Raw genomic sequence first — 11,675 nt, 5'->3', positions numbered from 1 at the left:
GAAACATTTCCAGCACCATACTTTCCTTAATTAAGCTCCTGGGAATACTAACTGCCATTATAAAAAACAAACAAGAAAAATCAGAATATGGAGGATCTTGAGAGGTCTGGATTTCTTAGTGTTGGGCTATTTGCAGAGAATGTGGTGGTCCCAGGGGCAGAGGATAAAGGAACTTCCCTCTTAGCATCTCACTGTAGACCAAGACCTTGCTGAGGGAAGTCTCTGGCATGGTCTGGTCCCTTGGGACTAGGCAGGGAACAGTATTGAGAATCGAACAAGCTTTTCTTGAGTTGGCTAGAAATTACTGTTCATCTTAGCAGTATGGAAGAGAGAAGAGGGAAGGCAGAAGTGCCTCTGTCACTAAATGTCAGGGAAGAAAGGTACCTCCATTCAGGGACACGTCCCTTATGACTCCTAAAATATTTTCACCTAGGTAATGAAATTTCTAAGGAATAAGTCTGTAACTTCAATGATTACATTCTCCTTTGTTAATAGAAACACCACTGAATCGATTATATTGACCAAAACTTACAGACTGAAGGATTTCTATTGGATTTTTGCTGTTGATTTAGCCAAGGAAGGCTCGAGCTTTATTTGTGTGAAACTGACTAATAAGACACAGTGAAACTGGTATTTCATTGTAAAGGGTTTTCCCTGAGTAGTGTTTTCATTTGCTGTAATTTCACAGTAAAGCAATGCACACAGTCTACCCTATCCTAGCAAGGGAATGAACTATTCAACTAAGAAGTTGCTTTCTGTAAGCCACTCAGAAAAAAAAAAAAAAAAAGCAATGCTTCAACAGAGTTCTCCCAGTGGTTATCTCAGTTTAGGCCCAAGTAGCCTCTCTGAACTAGGGTAAACAATGCATCTGCCCCTGCTCCCTTTCTCGTGTTTTGTGCCTCCATTTTCAGAATTTGGCTTTATCTTTTTCTGCCTCAGAGTCCAATCTCCGAACCGCCAGTATTCTGCTTGTCTTTCTTTAAGTCCCTGCACTCATTCTGCCCTCGCCAAATTCAGATACCGGGGATCTGGGACTCTTCTCTTCTGAATGGATTAGTTGCGAATCTGAGCATGCCCAGGGGCAGGTTCTGGACTCTAGGAGGAAGCACTGGCCCTTTGGGACACTGATCCAAAACCCACCCTCAAGCTTTCAGAGCCGGAAAGAGGGTGGGAGGGTGGGGGGCGGTGAGTTGAGGACCTTATCTCTCAGACTCCGCCTCCCTAAGACAGAGAGAAAGTTTCAGAACGCAGCTGGGGAGCCTTCCCTAGTTCAGGCTGCTGAGGGGCGGACTGTGCTGCGAAAGCAATAGGCTGACGCTGGAGGACTGGAATACAGGTCTCTGCCTGAGGTTTCAGTCTCTCTGCTTAGTGCCCTTTCGGGAAGCGGCCGAGTTCTTGGTGGCGTCACCTGCCTGAAGGAGTTGGAGGGTGTGGGAACTGCGCGCAGCAGGCTGCTGACTCCTCTCACTTTGTGCGCCCAGTGAGCGCTCCAGGTAAGAGCCATGGAAGGGTACGCGCCTACCCGCCCAGGCTTCTCTTACTGATCTACCGGCTTCCCTGGAGTGGGAGACTGGGTATATGGGCGAATGAATACATTCCTTGCCGCCTTGCAGACCGTGGTTTGTCCATCCCATATTCTTCCCCAGAGGAGGAAGAGAAGGAGGGAGATAGAGCAGTTCCAGGAAAGCTGATGCCTAGAAAGGGCAGATTAGTACGTGCCATTTACTAATTAAAAGGTTCGTCCTAGGCAAATGCTGATATAGAGCCTCCTGGCTTTGCTAGTGAGGTTTAAGTGTGCGCTGGTGGTGGGGGTGGGGGTGGCGGCGGCAGGGGTGGAGGAGCGGGAAAAGGTGCGAACAGTGGGTAGGGTGGCATGATTTTAAAGCGATCCAAAGTTCCTTTTGTTGGAAATCCCCCTTCACTCTCCTGCCGCCCGAAGTGTTTTCTGCCTTCCACTAGAAGTGAGTAGAAAAGATCTAATGGGAGTTCAGGTAGCTAGGCAATACTTGAAAAAAAAGTTCTTAAGCCTGTGTTCTAGACCCTTTTAACAATCTGGTGAAGCCTATGAATTCCTTCTTAGAATAATGCTTTTTTAATGCATAAGGTAAAATAAACAGGATTACAAAGGAAACGGATTATACCGAAATAATTGTCCAAATATTTTTAAAAGTTCAAGGGTCTTTGGTTTCGAACTCCTGCCATAAAAGACTGGACACCTATAAAAACAAACAAATGCACAAAGAAACAAACAAAACCCTTCCTAGGTGTCTGTGTGAAGGGGTGGGGTTGCTTCGGCATCTGCAGGTGCTCCGCGCCTAGTCTCTCTACCCTTATCTATGAACCCTGCAGACTTCAAGGTTTAAGCTATTTTTTTTTTTTTCTGGTAGAGACTAGGAGGGGCGGAGACCTGGCCATATTCTTGTATTTTTTTTTTTTTTAGCATAGTGAAATTTGCTACCTTGGGAGTGTGGTGGGAATAGTTGTCCTGTTTATTTTTCCTCTTAAATCAAGGAAATGAAGCCAGAGAAGGGGGTGTATGTATTAGTTGTCTAGTTGTAGTGACATGAAAATCTGGCACTGCTCACGAGCAACAGATTAGATGATCCAGCAGGATCTCTGTTATGCTTACAGATGTTAGACTTCATGGTTCAGAATAACTTTTTTTTTTTAATTAAGCATTTAGAGCTTTAAGGCATATACGAAGTCATGGAACTCCTTCCCCTGAAGAAACTCTAGCTATGCTGAGAAGAAATGTAGGCATATTCAATCCAGTTTTGTAGAAGTTTGGAAATTCATTATGGCTAGCTAAAAATTTCATCTGTTGCTAAGCCGCGAATACAAAAATAGATAAAAATGAATCTGCAAATGAGCTTAAATGTATTAGACAATCTAAAACTGGATTAGAAAATCTTGAATAGGCACTGGTCCAGTAACAACACATTTGTGCTGTGGTGAACACTGTGCTAACTGTACCAAGACTTTTTGTTCGGAGCGGCAGGATGACTCTTAAGTGAGATTGCTGTTCATGCCAGTTTTTGGTAAATGCCAGTAGGACTGTTAAGAGAGGTACTGATCTGACATTTAATTAACCCTGAAAAACCTTGTGCATAATGGGGTTTGTGCATGTATGTGTTGTACATTCCCTTTAGCTAATTACCTGAATAAAATACCTCTGTCCTGCAGAATACAGTTAGGTGGGCACTGGAAGTTTGTCTCCATGGTCCGATTTTAATCATTGTGCTGAACTATGTTAATATGTACTCTAGGACCTGTTGTGAACTCTGGTACTTGAATATGTGACCCTTGCAGTCAAGCCAGGTCAATCTAGCAGTTCAAGGTAGAATTTGGTAAAGACAGTGAAACTGCTCAGAGGAAATTTCCCTTTTGAGGGGTATTAATGTTCCAAATCAAGATGTAGCCAGAGAAGCTGGCTTTGATTCATACTATTCTTGTAAAATGAAAAAATGGACAATAAAATGGCATATTCTCATCAATGAAAAAGCTAGGTTCAGAAGTGATATGGGTTTTCCCAGGCTTTTGAGTGATAGAATGACTTGAAACTTACGTGATTACATTAGAATTTAAGACAATATAAGAGAAAGCAAATGAGGATCCAGAACAAGAAATAAACCCATACAAGGTCCAAGGTGGGAGGATAGGGAGCTTTATTCATTCATTCATCAATCCATTCATTCATTCATTTGTGTTTGGTTTTTTATTTATAACTAGGTTTGTAACTAGGAACGTTTTGTGAGGAAACTTCCCCTGCAGATGCTGGTAGACTTCTTGTAACTTTAGAATTTCCTGAGGCCATTAATGGTTTAAGAGACTTGCTCAAAGTCACACAGATAGTGCCCAGCTGAGGCATAACTTAAATTTATGCCTTCTAGTCTCAGAGCTTCTCCTAATTCACTTCACAATGCTGCCTTGATCAATTGAAACCCTCTAATTATCAGATTCTAACAAGTTGTTTCCTTTTCTAGTTATAACAACTCTAGAATGCCTTAAACAATGCAAAAATAAAAAAAATAAGAAAAGCAATTCCTTTTTACATAATTTGATTGTAATTGGTCTGAATGATCCTCAGGATCATGTAGTTTTTGAGGAAAATTTTTTTAAAGCAATCAGGGTTAAGTAACTTGCTCAAGGTTACAGGGCCAGTTATTTCTGGGTATGGTGCTAAGTATCTGAGCCCAGATTTGATCCCCAGGTCATTCCGACACTGGAACCGGTACTCTTGCTCCATGAGCCACCTGGTGTCCCCTAAGCAATTGGGGTTAAGTAACTTGCTCAAGGTTACAAGGCCAGGTGTTTCTGGGTGGGTGGCCCGGATTTGATCCCCAAGTCATCCCGACACTGGAGCCGGTGCTTTTACTTGCTGTGCTACCTGGCCGCCCCTGGAGGAAAATTATTAATGGTAAAAATTTTACTAAGGCCATGGAGTTACACTTGGAAAGGCCCTTAGTTATCATCTAGTCTAAATCCCTCATTTTACCTTTTTTTAAAATGAGGAAACTGAAGGTAAGTGACTTGCTCAAGGTCACAAGGAGAATGATAGAATTGGGATTTTAACCCCCGGACCTCTGACTCCCAATTCAAAATGCTTTTTCAAGTGTGTCAGTGAGAATTGGAAAAATCTATGTCTTTGTTGACTTCAAGTTCAGTGCTCTTTCTACCATACCATGCTGCTTTTTCAAATACTTCTCATATAACTCATTATATTATGTCGCTTATAATATTACCACTGTGAACAAATAAATTATACTAAACCCTGACAATATGCTGTATTTCCTTTTATATATTAGTGTTGACTCATATTCTGATACCTCATTGTGGTGTAAGATGATCCTAGGTTTTTAAAGGCTATGGAAAGTCTTTGAGTATCAGCTAGGTGACCCATTAAAACATCACCTTTATTTATCTCTTTGACTTTAGAAAGTGCTTTGCTTACAAAAACAACCCTTTGAGGTAGATATTATAGTAAACACTATCCCCCTTTACATGTGTGAAAATAGAGGTTAAGTATCTTTTTCATATTCTCTCTCTCTCTCACCCTTTCTCTCTCTCTCACATACACCCACACACACTCACACCCACACCCACCCACACACACACACACACACAACACACACACACACAGAACTAGAAGATTGTAGGACTATGACTGGCATGAGGCTTTTTTTTTTTAACTTTTATGTCCAGTACCATTTTCACCACTACGAAGTATGAGGCCATGAAAGGATCTTGGTTATTACAGTCAGCTCCTATGGGATCTATTATCATCTCTCAAAAGATAATTGTAGATACATAAGTCTTACCCTAGACTGTGTCCTGAACTATAGTCTTGATGTATCAATTACCTATTAAACATTTCTAATTGGATATTGCACAAACATCTCAAATCCAAAACAGAACTCATTATCTTTCCCTTTAACTCCTCTCCCTTTCTAATTTCCCCATTTCTGTTGAGGGTACTACCAATCTTCCTAATCACACCAGGATTGTAACCTCTGAGTCATGCTCAACTCCTCATTCCCCACTACCTCTCATATCCAAACAATTGCTAAGGTCTTTTGTTTTTACCTCCACAAAATCTTTTATATACACCCTCTTCTTTGTACTTCTATAGACACCAATTTTTAGTTCAGGCACTCATTACTGCTGAGGAGTATCATAATAGTTTCTTAATCAGAGCACAACTACTTAACCAGCTTTAGATTTCTTATCTGTAAAATGGGGACAATGATGACCCCTACCTCAGGAGGTGACATGCAATCAGTCAGTCAAAAAACATGCACCTGGTAGGCATTTAATAGGTGCTGGTAGGTTTACTGACTTCCATCTCAAGTACCACATGAGGCCTTTTTTGATTTCCTCTTTCTTCCCTCTAGCTGCTAGTGTATCCATGGGAAATTACCTGGCATTCACTGTGTGTATATTTTGTATCTACTTCTATGAGAATATTGTGGCCGCTGATAGAATATAAACTTCTCAAATGTAATAATTGCTTCATTTGTGTCTTTGCCTAGTGCTTGGCACAATGGCTGGCACATAGTAGGTGCTCAATAAATACTTGTTGATTGATGGTTGATTGAAAGGTTAGCCTCGAAAAATTTGGACAGGGTCACCATTAGATGATGATGATTTTTTTTTTTGCCAGAGAAACTCAAGGAGTATAAAAAGATTGTGATTGACTTTGGTGGAAGGAACACACACTTATAAAATCATGGCACTAGCCTTGGTGTTAGAAAAGTCAGGTTCCAGACTGACCTCATATGATTATTAGATGCATGACCTTGGATGAGTAATTTAACCTCTTGTGTATCTCAGTTTCCTCATATAAATTGAATGGTTGGATTCAATGACTTTTAAGATTTCTTTCAGCTTTAAATCTGCTATCCTCTGATTCTTGAAGCAATATAGTTTAACATAAACAGAATCACACATGTATTTATAAAGATCTTGCTATGTTGTAAATTACTGGCTATGTTGTCAGTCCACAAGCAGGTGTTTTAAGCTGAAGCTTATTAGTTTTCTTCATCTATAAATGAATTCACCGAATTAAAATAATACTTATGATTTCTTTGTGAAGTAGGGAGTGAACAACTCTAAATGGTAACTTGAATCCTTTAAATGTTGCATCAACTCTTTTTCAACCATCCACTTGTTGATTTATATATATATATATAATATATATATATATATATATGTTTGTTGTTGTTCAGTTGTTATGTCATGCCTAATTCTTCAAGACCCTGTTGACCATAGCACTAAAGGCCTTTATGCCCTCCACTATCTCCCAAAGCTTGTCCAAGCTCATGTTTGTTACTTCCATGACACTATCTATCCATCTCATTGTCTGCTGTCCCCTTTTCCCTTCAGTCTTTCCCAGCATCAGAATCTTTTCCAATGAGTCCTGCCTTCTCATTAGTGGATAAAGTATTTCAGCTTCATCTTCAGTATTTCTCCTTCTGACTTATATACTAATTTAATAATACCCTGGAGAATGTATTTGAAAATTCCTGGAGTTCTTTGCATTGCCATAGTAAATTTTGATCCACCTGGTAATGACCTTTGCTACATCTCATTACCTCTCCTACCCTACTCCCTACTGTACCTAGGATTTAATTTGTATTGGAAACTTTGGATGAGGAAGCTCTATCAAACAATACAAGTTCCTACCTACTTTTCCATTCACAATCTTAGTGGCTGGGTGGTGCTGAGACAGTAAGTGGTTTGTACAGTATTATATAGTCAGCATGTGTCAGAGGTGGGACCTGAATCATCCTTATTGTGTCTCAGTGTCTATCATGCTATGCTGCCTCTCTATGATAATTATATCCTTCTTAAATAGATAATTGTAATAGCTATTTAGCATTTATATAGGACAGCTAATTGTCACAGTGGACAGAGCACCAGGTCATGAAGACTCATATTCCTGAGTTCTCTTATCTGGCTCCAGATACTTACAAGCTGTGTGACCCTGGGCAAGTCACTTAACTCTGTCTCAGTTTCCTCATCTGTAAAATAAGATGGAGAAAGAAGTGGCAAGCCATTTCATATCTTTGCCAAGAAAACACCAAATGAGGTCACAGAGTCAGAGGTGATGGAAACTTCTGAAAAACTACACTTTAATATCTGCAAAATGCTTTACAAATATTCTTTCATTTGATCCTTGTAACAATCATGTAAACCAGGTGCTTTTTTTAATCTCGGTTTTACAGATGAGGAAACTGAGACTTAGAGAGGTCACATGACTTTCCCATGATCATACAGCTAGGAAGTTGTAATGGTAATGGGAATTTGAAAATCTTTCCTGCCCCTTAATAAGACTAAGGGAATATGAAGACCTTCCCTGCTTTGAAAATAAACTCTGCCCCCTAACAGGCTGAATGTAGTTACGTGAAGCCTGTGATGGGAGGAGTTTACTGAAGGGTGGAGCAGAGCCCACAGGAAGCCGGGAGTCAGAGCAGCTAGGCTTGGCTGGGAGGAGAAGATACATACAAGGGAGGCAGTTAGGTTTGTGAATAAAAGTTGGTGTTTGCCACCTGCTGTGACTGCTAGGCTTGTCTTGGGAAAGGCTAAAGGATGGTGTGGTTCTCTGCTTCATTGTGGTGCATTAACTTCTATGTTGCTGTGATGGATTTGGTTTCCTGGTGTTGGGATTTGTTTTTCTGGTGTCTAAATAAATGTTTTTCTTCTGTTTTCTATATGGAGAGTATGTTATATTTTGCAGTTAAACACTATTCTGGTATATTTATAGTGACTGTTGGCACTGTAAATATTGCATTGGTGCTGCAGAAGTGTCAAAGGCAGGAATCAAACTCATGCCATCCAAGTGTCAGGTCCAGCATTCAATCCATTATTCCACCCAGAAGCAAAATATAATATGTTAAACAGTACAAAGTAAGTCTCTTGATTAAGAATCATGGATTTTAGAGATAAATTTTGTTTCAAATCCCCTCATATTTCTTTTAGATGGGAAAACTGAGGCCAGATGAGTTCTAGAAATCAATAGCATCTTGCTAGACAACTTGCTAGAGAGTATGTACTTAGAGCCAGTATTCTTGGTAGTAGAAAATGTTCTCTACCAGTGTTATAGTGAGAATACAAGTATACATGAAATGAAAAGAGAAGAGGAAAATGCCAGTTTTTCCTTTTATTTCCTTTTATTTGTTGGCAAAGATACTGGAGTGGCTTGCCATTTATGTCTCCAGCTCATTTTACAGATGAGGAAACTGAGGCAGACAAGGTTAAGTATCTTGCCCAGGGTAACACAGCTAGTAAGTGTCTGAGATCACACTTGAACTCAGATCTTCCTGGTTTCAAACACAGTGTTCTATCTACTGTACTGTCTAGTTATCCAAGTAATGATATTTATCAATTAAAATTATCTATATCATTCCTGTTATCCTCTTTAACTGCAATGTTATCCTCACCTTTTATTTCCTTTATTTAACAACAAATAATTCCCACCCAACCCCTCAAAGATTCCCCAGTGACAAATTTCTACCCTTTCAAAAAGACTTGGAGGTTATAGAATTTTATCTTTGCTTTGTGCTTTTATTTATTTTTTCAATAATTATCCACCTGTGTGTCTCTGACCTTGGAAACTATGCATCATGGGTTTTGATTTCTGGTTTTATTTTGCAATTTCAGATTTGAGTAGAATTTTTTAGACACATACTAACTATGTGATCTGGGTAAATTTATTCAACCTCTCAGCCTCAGTTTTCTCATCAGTAAGACAAAAGTAAAATGAGGAGGCAAGATTCAATGGCCTCTAAGTTCCTTTCCAGCTCTCAATCTATGATCCTATAAATCCTTTTTCAAAGACATCTTTAAAAATTCAGGAAACTTGGATAATTTTTTTTTTTCCAAATCCAAGTTTGATGACCTTCTGGGAATCTTGCCAGGTTGCTGTACTTGATTCAATGTTTGGTAAGCTTTTGTTTTAGCCCGTGTTGTTTTGATCTAGGTCACTTCAACACTGATTGCAGTATTATTCTGCTCATTAACAGTTTGCTTTCCTCATTATTGGTGTCAAAAAGAAAATTTTAGGAATTGATAACATTTTACCTTTTAAAAGAAAAAATTCCACTTATGAGCTTTATGAGGTCTTTTTTTTAAACAAAAGTTAGCTATGATGTTGTTTTTAATCCTTCAAATGATATGTCCTGTTGGAAGTGCTCCCCTTCCCCCAAAGAAAAGCAACAACTTTCTAGCAGGTTATGTTACATTTAGAACAAAGCATTTCTACTACTAAGCAAAACTTCAAACGTTTTTGAAAGAATATTTTTATCCTCAAAATAAATGAGCACAGAATACCTAAATATTTACTCTAGTTACAGAGTTGTAGGGCACCAAGCAGTTAAAGTTAGTGTCCAGGAATATCTGGGCAAGAATTTTCCAATAATACTGAATTTTGACCAATTCTGCCCACCCTCTTCTACTCTATTGTTTATATCTCAACATAAAAAATACCATATGACCTTTATAGCACTTTAGAAATTTGTGATGATATGGGGTAAAATATAACTAACCCTAATAAAGATATTTTAATATAGTCAATCAGAAATACTTTTGCAGAAAACTCCCATTCATATAGCAAAGGTAAGTTTCACAGAAATCTTTGCTTCAAAATATTGTGTTAGACAAAACCAGTTTCTGTGGAAAAAAAATGCTCTTCCCCTCATCCTCCCCCCCCAAAATAAATGACAAAAATAAAACAATGCCTATAGTGTGAATATCTAGTTATTATTTCCCTCCTTCCCCCAAAAAATGTTTTTTGCTAGCACAAATTTGTCTACAACATCCTAATCTTCAGTAAGGGTAGACTACAAATTTAAGTAATGTCTCAGCAATTACTGAAAAAAAAAATGATCCTGTAGAGGGATAAATGTCTAGGAAGACAAATTATTTTTCCTGGAAATTCTGATAGCTGTCAACACTGAATAGTTTCTGGGCCTAGTTACTCACTTATATAAAAAAAAATCAACTCCTCTTTCCCCCTTTTCACCTGTTGCCATGTTGGTCTTTTGATTTATTTATTTCTCAATGTCCAAAAGAGATGGGAAGTAGAGACTAAACTCAGTCGTAGCATTTCTGGTACAAAGTTCAGAAAAGGTGAGGATAACATTGTAGTTAAAGAGGATAACAGGAATGATATAGATAATTTTAATTGATGAATATCATTACTTGGATAACTAGACGGTACAGTAGATAGAACACTGTGTTTGAAACCAGGAAGATCTGAGTTCAAGTGTGATCTCAGACACTTACTAGCTGTGTTACCCTGGGCAAGATACTTAACCTTGTCTGCCTCAGTTTCCTCATCTGTAAAATGAGCTGGAGAAGTAAATGGCAAGCCACTCCAGTATCTTTGCCAGCAAAACCCCAACTGGGGTCAGGAAGGGTTGGATACGACTGAAAGTGGCCAAATCCCAACAACAATTATGAGGGTAGTAAGGCAATTAGTGGTACAGTGAGTAGCACATTGGGCTTGGAATCAGGATGACTTATTTTCATGAGTTCAAATCTGTCCTCAGACACTTGCTAGTTGTGTGACCCTTGGCAAGTCATTCAAGCTCTCTCCACCTCAGTATCTTCCACTGTAAAATGGGGGATAATAATAGCACTAACATTGCAGGGTTTTATTAGGATCAAATGAGGTAATATTTGTAAAAAGAGCTTAGTATAGTGCCTTATACACATAGCGGGCAATATACAAATCCATATTCCCTTCCTTTCCCTAGTGCATGCAGGCAACATAGTCATACAAGGCAAAGCAGGCATCAGAGAAAGACTGAATAAATGAGAAAGATCAGAGTGTACCTCTTGTTTGCAAAAGAGAAATGTTAACTCGTACATCAAATGTGATCATTATCATCTTTAACAGAGTGCCTATTATATATGAAGCACTATGACTAGACTCATAGTTTTGAGATAGAAGAGAACTTGGAGGCCTTTTTACAAGTTAAAACTACACAAAGGAAGTGTGGTAAGTAGAAATAGCAGTGAATTGAGAGTTAGATATATTTGAAATTTGGTTCTGGGATCACAGCTAATCTTGTAATTCAGGCAAGTCATTTTCTTTCCATCTTCCTTGTTGGTAGTGGTAGTAGTAGCAGTAGTAGTAGTAGTAGTAGTAGTAGTAGTAGTAGTAGTAGTAGTAG

The 11,675-nt window shown here is 38.9% G+C and overlaps 1 protein-coding gene across 1 annotated transcript in view; it reads left to right on the top strand.

The window, feature by feature from the left end:
- The first annotated feature begins 1,190 nt into the window (after positions 1-1,190).
- COL21A1 (collagen type XXI alpha 1 chain) overlaps positions 1,191-11,675 on the top strand; it is a 252,989-nt gene continuing 242,504 nt past the window's right edge. The window contains exon 1 of the mRNA XM_069070650.1: positions 1,191-1,493. The gene's annotated coding sequence lies outside the window, so the exon portion shown is untranslated. The remainder of the gene's footprint in view (positions 1,494-11,675) is intronic.

This window comes from Petaurus breviceps, unplaced genomic scaffold, assembly GCF_028583685.1.
Source record: "Petaurus breviceps papuanus isolate PSGF00001 unplaced genomic scaffold, PetGlider_PUasm1.0 90822, whole genome shotgun sequence".
NCBI lineage: Eukaryota > Metazoa > Chordata > Mammalia > Diprotodontia > Petauridae > Petaurus > Petaurus breviceps.
Note: the sequence above shows the minus strand (reverse complement) of the source record. Positions and strands in the feature narration are given on the sequence as shown.